The sequence below is a fragment of the Antennarius striatus genome, chromosome 6 (assembly GCF_040054535.1).
Source record: "Antennarius striatus isolate MH-2024 chromosome 6, ASM4005453v1, whole genome shotgun sequence".
Lineage (NCBI taxonomy): Eukaryota > Metazoa > Chordata > Actinopteri > Lophiiformes > Antennariidae > Antennarius > Antennarius striatus.
This window is the reverse complement of record NC_090781.1, coordinates 9,070,602-9,086,877: the sequence shown is the minus strand read 5'-3', so window position 1 is coordinate 9,086,877 and position 16,276 is coordinate 9,070,602. Positions and strand designations below refer to the sequence as shown.

Here is a 16,276-nt window from a genome sequence, read left to right as displayed (position 1 = left end):
AGGTAAGTGCGTCAGAAATTCCGATTGGGTTTAGCACAGCTTGTTCTGACCCAGAAACATACAGAGTGATATTATTGTGTGAGTTTTCGCTATTCTAGAAATTAAATGGTGCTAAAGTGATGTAAAATGGTATATTCACATTTGCTGAAGCATGAGCTACTGACAATAAGAGCTAATCATTACAGAGTGTTGAGATGCTGCCCCACTCCAAGTAGCTACACAAGTCTACTAAAATTAATAATAACACAAAATATGAAACATTAACATTTAAAGCATCTGATGATGTGCCAAAATTTATTTAAGATTGTTTATAAATGATTGGGGGTTGATTTTTCTGCTAAACATACAAATCCTTGTGGAGCGGTGGCGCTAAACAAGACTATTCTTTTGGTAACGTGGCAACCAATGGCTGCCGTCAGATTGCTTTAGCTCCCTTCACCCCTGAACTTTCTCGCTTTTCTGACATCAGATTTTCTGTAATATGATTGAACCCTGACATCATTATTGATGTTTACTTGCACCATTAATATTCAATAACTATAAATACATGACTGTCAGTCCAACCGGTTTTGGCAAGTCCTCTCTTTCTAAGTCAATTTTGGGTTTGTATTTCTAAAGTCTAAGTCCAGTTCCATTCCCACCATCCTTCCCCTTCATACCAACCCTACTTCCTATGTTACAAATGTCCTGAAATCTCCTTGAATTTATAATTTAACCAGATAATCCAAACAAAATATTTTAATTATAATTAGGCAGTTATTTAACTATATATTTAGTGGTAATAAAGTATATAATGTAGCATGATGCTGAAAAGATGCCAGTTTTCGTCTGTTATCTTTACTTATTTGTTGATGCACATATAATTCTGAGCCAGTATAACCAGTGGAACACTGTTACCCATTAGCTGGGTTATAACTTAGATAAACAGGTGTTGAACCCTGAGGGATTGTGTGCCAATGAAGGATTTCTACCTCAACTAACAAGCTTTGCAGGAGGTTATGTGGTTGTTTCTTCCTTCATTCTCAAACAGTTGAAGTTTTTTGATAAAATTGGTTTAAGCTTTCATTTATAGATTTCAGCAAGCTCTATTTTCTGAATTTACCTGAACATATGTGTTGACAGTGTGACACCTGAAATTAATCGAATTAACCTTAACCCCTTCTTTATACACTACTTCCAATGTTGTATTAACCGGTTAAAGTATTCATTCATTCATTTTCTACACTCGCTCCTTCCGCTGTCGTGGGTCGCAGGGTTGCTCGAGCCTATCACAGCCAACTGGGGGCGTGAGGCAGGGTACACCCCAGGCATGATGCCAGTGCATTACGGAGCCACATGTACATAAACAAGCATGCACACACACACTCGCACCTCCGGGCAATCTGAAACTGGTCAATTCGCCTGAAATGTATGTTTTTGGAGGTGGGAAGAAGCCCAGGAAAGAAACCATGCAGAGACGGGTAGAACATGCAAACTCCACACAGAGCAGAAGTTGAACCGGGAACTGCCTTGCTGTGCGGCGACAGCGCTACCCACTCCGCCTCAGTTAAAATATTATTAACAAAACTAAGTTTTTGTTCAGACTGATTCTGTAGCTAACTGGCTTCTAATAAATGGGAAAGGTTAGTTATTTTTCAAATGTAGTACTTAAGATTTACATATACTCCCTTTAATGATGGAGACATGGCTCATTAAGAAAACATTGAGTAACATGACAGTGAAGAACGAAAGCCGAACAAGTTTCTCATCTTACTTTGGCCAAAGATAAAGTGTTTGGCTTCCATCAAATGAAATTGTCTCAGTCACAATATTAGAAAGAAATTCTGCCTAAACTATGTCAGGAACACTGATTGATGGACATTCCAGAGAGGGTAATGAGCTCAAATACCTTGCTGCGGGGGCGATTGTATTAATTACTCTCACACATGAATATAAAGGTTCACACCCTTGCCAGCTGGTGATTTGATCTGGCTGTCTTCAATGTGTGACTGAGTTCTGGTCAGTACTATGATGATGTTTCCTCAGATTGTACCATCAGGGTAATCTCAGACTCCATTCCATTCCCTAGAATGTGAGAACCACGCCTGCATGCACACACACACAAAAACACACACATCCACACACATTAGTAATGACCGCAGACCATGAGACAGCAGATCCGCTTCATCTACGGAGGATACACAGCTACAGAGACGAAGAGAGGGTCGTTTGGTGCATTTAAATTTGAGACAGTATGAGTAATATGTATGCATATGCACAACATCAACTGTCTCCTGTGCGTGCTCTCACACACACAAACTCACAATCAATGACTCCTTCCTTCAGCTGTAATTCAAACAGAGGGGAGGGGAGGCAACGAGGGCAGTCAAGTGGCACGTGTGCAAGCTGTCGTCCACTGTGATATCAGCACAAGTGTTTAAACAGCCTGACATGCACAGAGACACGGGGAGGAGGCTGTCATAGTTGACAGCCACGTGAAAGGGGACGCGAGATAATAAAGTATGTTAAGATACATGCATTTATGCATGTGAAAAGGGCATTTACATGTGATTGCGTGCAAAAATTTTGCTCACCTCCTCAGCTGCTTGTAATAATCCTTACTGCGGTGCGAGTACCTGGCATTGGTATTGCTAATGTGGTGTAATGCAGTAGTAGTGAGGGTGTCATTGAGTTCATGGACATAAACCAACCCACTGCCAGACCATTCTTCTCCTCTCAGGAATAGAAATAGAGAAGGTGTGTATGTGTGAGTATATATGTATGTGTGTCAGTGTCGGTGGGAGGGTAGATAAAGATTGGGGGGAGCAGAGGAATCCTAGAAACAGAAAAATAAATATGTAGACAAAAAGGTTAAGATATAGACTGAAACAAACGGATTGATGCCAGAGGAAAAGTACCTCTCCTGGGTAGAGGATCGCATTCTCGATGTGTGAAATTTGAAACATGGGTAGGTGTCTGTAAGTCTATTTTTTTAGACAAAAATAAGACATTTATTAATAAAAAAATGAAGTTGTAAATGGATGAAAGAGGCTGACAGATGAGAGGTAAAAATATCAGGGACAGGGAAGGCAAAGTGGAAATGTTTGGTGTTTAATGATCTGAGAGCATAGAGTGGGTGAGGGGTTAAGACAGAGAGTAACACAACAAGATGAAATTAATTTAAGACATTAAGAAAATCCTTGGCAAGACACGGTTTGTTAACAGAAAGATGATTACTGATAAGGAGTTGAATGGCAGAAAAGCTTTGCAGTTACAAAAATTAGAAAGCTCACTCGGTTAAGTATTTGGCCTTCTGTGAATTCTTCTCATTCTGCAGACTGGATTCTTTTTTTTTTTACTGAAATGGAATGGATGCTCCCCAAAATAAATGATCTACCACCAGTCTTCCTAATCATATCAGCACATATGAAGTACTGAGTTCCTGCCTTGTGATTTGGCCAAACGGGGATTATTTGTACTGCTCAGTTGTCAATGGCCAATAATTCAACTTGACATCTGCGGAAATAACATAGAGGTCCTCAGTGGAGACAAATGCATTTACTACCATAGGCTGACGGGAGTTTTCCCAGTGGGCTGATGGACAATTGGCCCAATAAACCACATAGTATCAAAATAGAGACAAAAGCACTGCAGTTGAAAATCAATTGGTGTGTGCCGTGATCAGCAGGCTGACAGTGTTGTGTGACTACTGACCCAAAAGTGATGGGAGGGTTTTATATCTGGTTGTGATAAACGAAATTCGTTCTCATATCCCTACTGCTTAACCAGCTTTGGTCGTTCTCATCTTAATGAAACAGATGGAATGCGGACCCCCAACCTGGATAAAATTTAAAACTCATGGATAAAAAAAGGAAACTTTCAACAACATGTAAATGTGATGCGGAAATGTTGACAGGAAAAAAAAAAGAAATCAGTTGAAGCAGATGGAGCGAAGATTCAACTGTGACAATACCAGCAGTCCCAACACTGGCAGATGAGGGCAGAACCAAGACAGAACATTGCACCAGGACAAAGCGTAGTGACAAAGTACAGTTTGTGACATAAGGTTTAATTTGCTAGTTTGCATTTTAGCCACGGCGCTTGTAAAAGAGTTAACTAAGAGTTACTCTGATCTGACATTAATACAATAAGTCACAATTTTAAGTTGGCTAATGGCTTTGGAATTAATTTCAAGTCTTTTCCCAAATTAAATATCAGAAAAATAAACTACCTTCCAGTACTAGTACTAAAATGAGTAACGACTTGCCTGTAACAATAATAAAAAAACAATAATATCAGACTTCATTCCAAACATATGAAAACAAATGTATTGGTATTATGAACCAAGTGCACCCAACGTAGTCAAAAATCAACGTGGTAACGTAACGACTTTGTGCTGGAAAATCAGGGATTGTGCTGGACGGGCATTGCGAAGCCAACTAATTGTGAGATTGGGAAAGGAGCTAACGTTAAAGGAAAAGGCACCTGTCAAAAGAGCATGTGGAAAAGCCATTTTAGAGAAGTTCTTTTAGCTGACTACATGAACAGAACTGTATATAGTTACTTAAAGACCATTTTTGTCGAATGCTCGCGGAGCATTTTGGATACTACATCGATTGTCCCATTCCTAATGGAAACCATAGCTGGACACACTGTTTATTCTAGCCAGCTAGTTTAACTCAGAATTCGTTGCCGTTTTCTGTGTCGTTTCTGCTGTTTGGACTTTCTGCTCAAAAACTTGAAAATTGTTGGAAAGGTTATGACACTCTAAAATTATGTTAACTGGGAAGTCCGTGTATAGTTCTTCTCCTAACGTAACAGATGCCTTACGCCATATTGCTCACGTGATTCCTTCTGGCAGATGCGACGTGATTGGTATGGCGCTTGATTGACAGGTAATGGGTGGAGTTGGTGATAGCGTGACAGCGTGAGACTTTTTCAAGTGAGCTTATTCAAATATATAGGTGGGGAGTAACATATGTTCTAAGATTACTACCATTTTACTACTTCTTGATAGCATTACGATTTAACAAAATAATATTTATAAATGAGCAATAATTACTTATTTAGGCTGCGAATAAGGCTGATAGCGGAGGCCTTAAGACCACATCTTCCATTTGTACCCGCAGCAAATGGCAGACAATCTGTCTGTAGTGCTCAGGGCTTCACTCACTCCACTCACATCCTGTCATTCTGATCACAGCATCTGCCCTACTTTTTTTCTTGATAATTAAATTTGGAATTCAAATGAGGGAATATGAGTGTTCATGTCATTATGTACAAACACTTTTTCAATAATGTACACAAGCACACTGCATTCATTCGTATTCAACAGACTGCCCTATGCCTGCTGAGAACAGCCCAGAGATGACATCACTGCTAAAGGACAGTTTAGTTTAGTAATGAAACAAGGTGGGCAAGAAAATAAAACAAAGAAAAACAAGGTCAAATGAAAAAACACGACTAATTTTTCATTATTTTTTCAATCATCAAAGACAAAGTCAAACACAGGGAAGTAGGCATCCTCTGCCTCGTCACTCACACGCAGTTGTTTAGTCAAGGTGATGTTTAGTCAAGGTGATGTATTTGCGTGCCTCTGCCATCCAGATATTCTAATGACCTCGTAGATCTTTCTGCCCTGATTCTGCAGAGAAGCTTTTTTCAACCCTCTGGGACACTGACACCAAAAGAAAAACACAGGGAGCCTTAAGAAGAAGAAGACAGACAGACAGACAGACAGACAGACAGACAGACAGACAGACAGACAGACAGACAGACAGACAGACAGACAGACAGACAGAGAGACAGAGAGAGAGAGCGAGAGAGAGAGAGAGAGAGGGAGAGAGAGAGAGAGAGAGGAAAGAAACTATGAAAGAGAATGGGAGGTGCAGAGTTTACAGGGCAAAGGGGGTGTATTCAAAGAAACAGGAAATATAGATGGATGGATTGTGTGACGTGTCTTTTCCCAAATGTCTAAAATGAATCTAACCAATTGTCTTTCGTATTGGAATATTGCAATTATATTTGCAAAGTAAGGTAGTATTGACGCACGGTCGTTCATTGAAAAATCGTTTAACAATTGTAATATTCCTTGTCGCTTTTGTTTATTTATTTGTAGGACTGTATGAAAAGCTGCTGGATGAAAATTCGGTCATGAAAATGGAGGGATGATTGGGTGAGAAATGAACCAATATTTTTGGTGTGCATCCAGACAAAAAGGAAGATCCAGAAGTCTTTTTTTACATTTTTTTTCAATACTGCTGGATTCAATATCACCAAAAACTGGTGGCTGGGGGGGCTTGGCAGAGACTGGCGCTCTCCTGTGTGCCATTCAAGATGTGAAATGTGACTGCAGAAAATCTGGTCGCTGAAGTTATTTGGGGGGTGACTTTGCTAACTTTAAGGAAGGTAAAAGCTGAAGCTATATGACAGCTATTAGGTTAAGAGCTGGCGTCATTACAGTTTGGTCATGTTCTTACATTAGGTGACATTTTTGATCATAACTTATATTCAGTTGGAATATTGGCATCAAAAGATGTGATCTTGGCTGTTCAGGACACATCAGGTGTAGGCACCCAGAACCCGATGGAAAAATGGCAAATGAGACATAAAGGTTGTCTGGGTTAACTATTCAGAGTTTGGACCTGAACACAGATGCATCTCAGACACTCAATAGATCTTTACTGGAAATGAAATACACCTAAATCCTACATAAATTTTAAAACGAGTGCTGTGACTGACAGAAATAAAACATCGTACTGTATATCAAATATCAGAGTGTCAAACATTACATTTTAGGGCTTTTTCAAAAATGCAAATTTCAATGCTTCCGCATGTGCCCTTGTGTGTTCATGCACTTGTCTAACATATGGCTACAGACGTCTCAGGCAATGACGGAGCGCAGTCATTTCCTGAGGGCAGCTGTAGTGCAACCAATAGTAGTCCAGTCATTACACAGGGTGAGTGTAATCCTGTTCATGTGTGCGATTCTGAGTAAGTCGGTGTGTGTTTCCGTGTGTTTTCATTCATGTGTCCATAGTTAGCTTGCGTATCAAAAGTTGGAGTCATACAACTGGATTTCAGGATAACCCTAGAGACAAAGAGAAAGACAGAGTGCGGTCTGCCCGAGCAGGAATGTGTGCCAGTGTGTGTGTCTGTGGAACATTAAACACTAATGTTACTGGTTCTGTTCAGCTTGATTCCACATTAAAAACACTTTCCTGCCCAAAGCTCCCACAAAATAGCAATGAAGCGTGGTGGCTGTTTGCATATGTAAGTGTACTCACTAAGACACAACACATCACACTCAACGTCCAGATGGTGAATTTAAAAAAAAAAATCAAAAAAGTGAAAATGGCAAGCAGGGACGACTTTCTCTGTATGGTAACCAAAAACAAATGACAACCCGACACCTACAAAACACACAATATCACACTTAAACAGAGTAAGCAGCAAAGACTTACTGTATTTCTGCAAGGACTCATCTGACTGCTACTAAGGGGAGAATGGAAAGTGAAAACCTCATGCTTGCTTCACGGCACTCCTCTCTTACACTCCCCCTGTCACTGCCCCTGCTCCCTCCTTTTTCCTTTGCCTTTCGCCCTCCCCTGCCTCATTTCCTTCCTCCTCCTCTTCCTCCTTCCCTCTCCGTCCTTCACTCACTTGCTTCCACCTCCCTCCCTCTTGGCAGAAGCCCACTGCATTCAGATACACCACTCTCCATATAAGGCAGCATAGCTAAACATGTCACACATAATTTATCCACAGCAGGCAGCAAGTTCACCTTTCACAGCTCACAAGAGGAGAGGAGAGGAGAGGAGAGGAGAGGAGAGGAGAGGAGAGGAGAGGAGAGGAGAGGAGAGGAGAGGAGAGGAGAGGAGAGGAGAGGAGAGGAGAGGAGAGGAGAGGAGAGGAGAGGAGAGGAGAGGAGAGGAGAGGAGAGGAGAGGAGAGGAGGAACTCAGACAAACTTCTCTCAAAAGCCACGTTCTCAAAATTTCACACTGCGTGAGGGTGAGTCTGCATGTCTGTATCATAACAAATGCTGACAATCAGACTGTGAAAATGATACAGGAAACCAACCTGCAATTTACCTGCAGTGTTCCAAAATCTCTATATCCCTTCTCTTCTTCCATGTGGTCTCTACCCATCTGGATCTGCAGGCATTAAATCTCAATCACATGTCATTTGTAAGACCTGTCCACCTGCGTGCACCCCCCAACCCCCTAAACCGTGCTTGCTTTATCTCTGCTGCTATCTTAATAAAACATGACTGACAGGAGCAGAGAGGGGGAGCAACATTACACAAATGATGCGAAAAGAACTAGAAAAAAAGACAAGCAGATAAATAAAGTTGTTGTTGTTGTTTTTTTAATTGAAAGAGTCTGATGGAGAGTGAGAGTGTAACAAGAGCAACATGAAAGTAATATGTTAACAAACGCCACGCAATCCAGAGTGCTTTCTGGAATCAGCACAATTCCCTCTGTTGATGTGTCAGGTACTGCACAATCAATGCCTTTAAAAAAGTCTGCTAGCATTTTTCTTCCTCTAGCTCTTTTTTTAATTTATCATGTGAAACAAAGACAAATGTTTCATTTAGATAGCAATGGCGATGAACACAAAATGACAAGCAGAAAATGAAGCAATAGAGAGGCTAGGAATAATAAAAGCTGGACATGAGCAGCAGTGCTAGCTGGTAGCTTTATCTTCCCTCCTCCACAGCTTCAGTCCACTCACAGGACTGAAAGAGTCACCGCTCTGTTGCCATGGTGTCTTGTGCGTCTGTGTGAGCATGTGTGTGTGTCTGTGTCTGTGTGGAGGTGTATGTGTGTGTGTGTGTGTGTGTGTGTGTGTGTGTGTGTGTGTGTGTGTGTGTGTGTGTGTGTGTGTGTGTGTGTGTGTGTGTGTGTGTGTGTGTGTGTGTGTGTGTGTGTCTGATGTGTGTTACCAAGTGACTCAGAGCCACATCACTGTCTCAGGCTGCAGTGTAACAAGGCATTTGGATTGCATCACTCAGGCCAACAAGGAAGTGGAGGTGTTGTTGGGGACAGTAAATTTCAACATCACTGTCCTGCAACCCCAGCACCAGTTACTGAACTGATATCTTACTTACCAATCCTGCTGACTGGAAACTGATCGATCCCAGCAGGCCCAGTGTCTGAGCTTGTGCCAGTGACTGTCTTTTCAAGCAGTTCCTCCTGCATGCGATGCATTGAGGTCTATTTTACACTGTGGAGCCCATTGTTGAGCCTGTGTTTGTTTAAGATTTGACCAATTTGTTCCCATCACCCCATATAGATCTTTTGTGATTGTCCACAACTCACAAAACCACATTTATTAGTAACTGTTGTCTCTCCGGACTATTGGTACTCTCATTTGGACATCTACTAGAGAATACAAGACCTTGTCAGGAAGCTGTGGAGATGGGCAATGCATTCTATTGAGTGGATAATTGAGGATCTATGGGGGCAGATAGCTATACTGCAGGCTTACAAGGCTTGAGTGGGAATGAAGTCTGTGGTTCTTGGCTGCAAGGAACTCTCATCTCCCATTTTGACCCTTGCAGTGTTGGCAGTGATTGAATCACATTGTCCAGTTTATTCCCTCCCACGATGGAGCTTACTTCAGATGCTATCCTCCCCACCCCACTTCCTGTTCCTGGTGGAGACCATGTGTGGTGTGTTGTCACAAAGCACTACCTCATAGTCCATGGGTTCCTGTTTTTCAAATGTGGAACTGGACAAACTATTCAACTAAGCAGCAGCATCAATGACCTCTCACCTTGCATTGCCTTCATTTGCTACTATCTCTGAACCACTGTTCAGATCATTTGGTCAATGAATCAACTCACCTGTGCCCAATGTGCTCAACAATGATTGGCTATAAACTTAGATCAAATTTGTTGGTCTATGAAAGAAACCCAGAATCGGAACGACAACAGATTTAAATTGTTGATGATTCATTATTAGGTTCTGTTGGACTAATTTCTGCTTCCATTGACTTCCATCCCTTCACCAGGACTGTGATAGTACACACTGGCTCGAATGAGATCTTGGTCCACTAACCTCCACTATGAATTAAATGGTTATACATCTGGAGTGGAGGTCCTGTCCTGTCAAGTCCTACACATTGCAGACATTTTAGCCATTGTTTATTCAACACATTAAGATTCCAAGTTTAACCACTTGACTTGGTATATTAGAAATTTGGATTCTTTCAAGACCAAATGGGAACTTTTCAAACATTACGGTATAACTGATCTGTAATTTTAGTAATTTAATTGTTTTCAGCCTCACTTGATGTTTTCCCCAGTTAGACACAACCCAGCATTGTGGCTTCATACTGCATGTCTCTGACAGGGCGGATCCAGCTGGTATACCTACTGTTTATAGTTTTGTTTTTATTTAGTTTGTTTTAATTTCCCAATATGATCTCCCACTAAATCAATCATTCCTAGTGGAATCACTAAATAGCCAATTAACACAGCCACATTCTGCACTCTACCCACAAACAGTTATTTCTTCACACCCTGCTATTGCATCAGCTCAATTCTGTTAACAGACTGTTACATTGCTTTCTAATAAGTCATTTTATCTTCAAAGTTTTTATCATAACTAATAAAATTTGGATGTTTATTATAAGGGAGTCATGGATTAATCCTGACAAATTTACCCCTCTCATTGAGTCTTCACCCTCATGCAGCCAAAAACAACAGGTTTAAGGACCAGAAGTACACAAAAATGATTATTCATTCTCACTGGACAGCCCCTCCACCTGGGTCTTAGTTTTATTTGAAACAATAACTGCCCATCCATTATGTTACAATATATTTCAAATTTGTATTCTCTATTTTATTTCATACCTGCTAAAGGCCCCCAAATAAAGAATTTGAATTCTAGGACATTACAAAATTGTGGTGCATGACTAATCAATAGAACACACCAAGAAATGCAATACAAATACAGCTAAATAAAATAAATAAAATTCAGAAATAAAATAAGGCTGAGTCTCAAATAGGCACATAAGCAGACTCTGTATCAAAATGAAGCCTAAAGTTGACTCAGCACAGCATGTTTATAGCACGTTAATTTGCAGAGTAAATACAGCAATTAATCTAATGAACGTGTTAAACTGACAGCCCCCTAATATATATATATATATATATATATATATATATATATATATATATATATATATATATATATATATATATATATATATATATATATATATATATATGTATATATATATGCAACCAAGTCGTGACATCGCACATAACTTGAGGCTTGTGGTTTGTGTCTGTGTGATTTGGTTGGTTTTGTCAATGCAATGCACTTCCAGCCTCAACCCACTTTTCCTGAACCCGAAACAATTTGATCCACTTCCGTTTTTACCAAACACATCTTTAAATACCAGTCAAGTACACGGCAGCACCATTTAGGAGTTGACCAATGAATTTAATATTTTGGGTGGTCTTACTGCAGACTACATGGCTCCAATCATACAAAATAAGATGAAAACTTCAGTCAGTCATGGATGAACGAAGCACAAAAGAGATAAGAGAGAGAAAATTAAAAGCCAGCAATCAAGGAAGCAAGATGTTTTAGCATGTACAATACATTTTTACTGATCTAACTACCGAATACAGTCACAATCCCAGAATCGTTTTTAAAACAATAAACAACGCCTAACCAGTGAGTGGGATCCACCCTTGTGAAGAATTTCTACGGTATTTGTTGAACATAACTGTGGAGGTTCCATAGTAATTTAAAGCTAGGCTCAGAGAAAAGGACTGAAATTACCAACAATCAACTTTAAGCAACTTCAATCAAATCTCTGTCCACCCTAGAACACACAATTATTCATTCAGGCATGTGCCTCTCCTTTGGGTTGCATATATACTTCAAAACATATTCTAAATGGTATATGAGGTGTTATCAACTGCTCCCCATCCACTGGTATATTTCCCCCAATGTTAAATATGTCACCATTTACCCCTTTATAAAAAGGCTTTTCAAGACCCTGGTGTTTAATATTATTTCAGGCCCATTTCTAATTTACCTTTTTTTATACAGTTTTAGAAATTATCATAACCACCAAGAATAATTTCATTAAAAAATTCCAGCCTGATTTCTAGTTTCAAAACAGCACCAAGATAAACTATTTACTGCTTGTAGTTGACAGTGTGTACTGGCAAGTCCTGCATTTTGATTCAGAACAGGTTCTTTTCTGCAGCACTTGGAGATGTCTCTTCTTCTGATTCTTTATTCTGTTACGTCTGTCAATGGTCTATTTTGTGTACTCGTTTATTCATACTGTATAACTTTCTTTATAAGCTTTCGATGCATCCCTCATCATGTTCCATTTTGACAACATCAACAAAGTGGATGTCTAAAAATTCCGAGAGACTAAACAACCCAGTGAACAGCTAGGTTATGTTTGGAGATGCTCAAGACCTACGAGTTATTTTTGACCATGATTTGTCATTTGTCATTCAGGCAAGTGAGACTGTGCAGTCCTGTTTATATCAACTGAGACATCCAACAACTTAAGTCATTGTTCTCAAACTCAAACCATCATCATCTGACAGAAAATGTCGCTGTCATGCTTTCATCACGCAGTAAGAGAAGTGACCACACCACACTAATGCCAACTCCCTATGACCCTGGCTGCTGTTGATATCCTCTGGTAGAGTCCTGCTGACATTGTAGGCTGGAGATCTCAGACTGACAATGCCATAATCCACACTGTATCTATATTATTATTATTATTATTATTATTATTATTATTATTATTATTATTATTATTATTATTATTATTATTATTATTATTATATTACTATTATTATAATAATAATAGTAATTGTTGCTGTTGACACGTTGTGTGTGTGTGTGTGTGTGTGTGTGTGTGTGTGTGTGTGTGTGCGTGCGTGCGTGTGTGTGTGTGCGTGCGTGTGTGTGTGTGTATTAAAGGGTTAAAGCAACAAAGTGCAGATGCCGCAATATTGGAACTGGTTAAGTCAGTCTCAAGGTTTTCTCTAACCTGAGAATCGGACAGTCTTCAAAGTGTATACTGTCATTTTATAAAACTGCAAGATATGAGAGTGCTTTATTTTGATAAAATGCTTAATCTGCAAAGTTATGCTTTCTGAAGAAAATATGTGAATGCCTGCATGCATGTGAAAAAACAACCAAATGTGATGAGATGGTTGAAATCCTCTCATCTACAGTCGCTTATCTGCCCTGTGGGTCTAGAGTCTGCTGGGGCCTATCTCAGCCGGCTATAAGCAAGAGGTGGGGTGCACGCTGAAAGACAAGACAAACACACATGCTCACACTCACACCTACAAACAATTTAGTGCGACCTTCACCAAAGCTGCATGTTTTTGGAGGTGGAAGATAGCTGGCGAACCCGGAGAGAACCCACAGAGACATGGGGAGAACATGCAAACTCTATTGTAAGGCATCAGTGCTACCCACTGCACCACTGAGCCACCCAGATATTTGATACAGTCGTAGATAATTCAATGCACACTGAGATTCAAGCTCATTAGTCTTCTGATTTCCTTGTATGCAGCAGACAAAAGGACGATTGAGTTATGGTTGAAGAGAATCCAGTGTCCTCCACATCCTTTCTCATTTAAGTTAGAGAAGTTAGACAAGGAGATTTGTATCCATATATCATCTGCGATTTGTGCTGCTAAGCAGAGCTGGGCAGAGAAAAAGAATTCAGCTGAGCATTCCCATGGAAGTCTGAGACGTTCTCAGCATTCAGAGGAGACACCTGATCTATTGTCGAGTATCTCAGATCAACTCATTAAACAGATTACCTTGAAACAATACCAACTTGTGTAAAACATCTGGCCTTGAAAGAGTCTGACCTTAGGGAGAAATGTTTTAATCTGTTAAAAAACAGCTCTATAGCAGACCAATGGTTGGATGTATGTGAATGAGCATTTACTCAAAAGCTACTAAACATTGACTCTCACCACTGACATACCTGTGGTTAGACTATTGCTATTCTTTAACTTATGACTGAAGGCATACACAAATACTGTCTTTATTCTTTATTATAGTTCAAACACACACACAAACAGACACACAGACACAGACACAGACGCACACACACACACACACACACACACACACACACACACACACACACACACACACACACACACACACACACACACACATGCAACACACAGGCAGCTTTGAGTCTCCAAAACACCAGAACTGAATTATTAAAGAGTGGAGGCAAAGATATAGATGCTATTGTCACATAAGTATCTGCTGCATAATTTTATTAGTCAACAACACAGAAAATGAAGATGGACTCTTCACAAAAGGGACCATAATGAAAACGAGGAGCTTCTACATTTTGCGTTGTGACAGGTGGATTTCCATGGGAAGTGTATATAGAAGTGATGCTCCCTCAAACCCGCATTGAAGTTGAAGATTTAAAGAAGATTTAAAATATGTATTTTTGTTGCATCTGTGTTACGTTTTGGGTTTTTTTTTTAAATTACAATTTATATTTCCAAAGCCACAAAACCTCTTTTTACAGTCTGTTACAGCATTACAACTGCTTCCTGGATCCACGTAATAAAATGCACAACATACATACAGAAGAACTTCATTAGAAAATAAATGTATTTATTACATTGTTTGAAAGCTATGTTTTATTCAGTCAGCGTTTTTGGATTCTTTGCTGTGTGTCAGCTAGACACACTCTTAATGTAGGAGCGAAATTTCACATTTGAGTAGAAATAAAGTAGTCTTAGCTGTAAGCTTCTGCAATCCAGTTTTCCAGCCTGAGTCTCTGGCGCAACAGATACACTCCCAAACCTCAATGGCCGTTAAACCACAAAATGACTTGTAATGGAGAAGCCATGCTTTTACGCACCAATCAGCCTGTATGGCTGCAATGAGGCACAACATATACACAGAAAAATATGCTTACTTTAGGCAACGGTAGTAGATAGGTACATTTATGTACCTAATATTTATCGCAAACTTAGTGCAAAAATGCCTGGTTTCAACATTAACTGCAAGTGTCTCTGTTTAACTTTAGACCAAACATTGGTGTTAAAAGTTGTAAATTACTAACTATAATAAACATTTGCTGGAATGTATGCAATGTACACAAAAAGTAAACAGTTGTTATAATGATAAGTTTATCCATCTGCATTTTCCTAATTCCTCAATTCCTACTCCTCCTTCTTTTCTAAAAGTTGCATCGCTTTCACCAGAGTCTCAAAATTGTCCTATTCAAATCATCTGTGTTTGAGCAGATCTCCCAGGAGCTATTTCAGTTAAGTCGCAGATATATGACGTTCTGAAAAAACCCTAAACTCAAACCTTTCCAAGTAGAAAACAATATCAAAAAACATTCACCAGCAACAGGCAGGGAAGTTGTCAGAATCCTAACATGTCAAATATTAATGACAGTCTGCTGTCTCTACAGAGCATCTCCCACCCTCTTCCTCTGGAGAGGCAGTAACAGACAGCACATCATCTTGGAAACCCAGCAGTCGTGAACACGGTCTGAGAAAAGCTGTCTTACCTGCCTGGTTGTCGTGGGTTTCTCGAGCGCTCAGTCTGCATGTGAGTGTGTGAGTGTGTGAGTGTGTGTGTGTGTGTGTGTGAGCTCACACACAATCCCTCCGAACAGGAACTGATGAATCTGAACGACTTCAGCCCTGCAGTGTGCAGTGCATTATGGGGTTTTGGTCTCTCTCTCTCTCCCTCTCTCTCTCTCTCTCTCTCTCTCTCTCTCACTCTCTCTCTCTTTCTCCCTCTCTGCTCCTCTCTCTGTTTGCACGGTGTTAGAGGGGGATGTCCTCGCCTCCTGTCTGGAGAGGAGGGTGAACTCACACACGCTGTGTCCATGCACACACATGCACACAATGCAGAAGTAGCCTCACGCGGCTCTGGTTGCCCTGGCAACAGCATCCCCCTCCTACACTTTCTCACTCCTGTGGCTCTTCAGGCTCTCCGTCAGTGTATTCTGTTTGAATAATAAAATAGTAAAAAAGAATAAGAAAAAAAAGAAAAACATATAACACTGATTGTGCTTGCCTCTACTTTCTGTATTTAATATCTGCTTTTAGCATGAGCTAGCAAAAAGCTAACAGGAAACATCGGTCATGTGATCACTAACTATTGCTTCTGCCCTCTGAGATAACAAACGGATGGTGCAGACACATATGTGTGCATGTCATGGGGTGATGTGGTGGTTCCTCAAAGCAGGATTCAATTCCTGTTTGTGGTTTCGTTCCTCTGACTCCTGCCAGTGCG

The 16,276-nt window shown here is 40.2% G+C and overlaps 1 protein-coding gene across 4 annotated transcripts in view; it reads right to left on the bottom strand.

Annotated features, from left to right (window-relative positions):
• LOC137596372 (muscleblind-like protein 1) overlaps positions 1 to 15,654 on the bottom strand; it is an 82,290-nt gene extending 66,636 nt beyond the window's left edge. For 3 of the 4 annotated variants that reach the window (XM_068316835.1, XM_068316837.1, XM_068316838.1), the window contains exon 1: positions 7,443 to 7,580. The gene's annotated coding sequence lies outside the window, so the exon portion shown is untranslated. Of the gene's footprint in view, positions 1 to 7,442; positions 7,581 to 15,542 lie in introns of those variants that run through there. The other variant, XM_068316836.1, reaches the window with a different exon arrangement.
• Between the last annotated feature and the right edge of the window lie 622 nt (positions 15,655 to 16,276).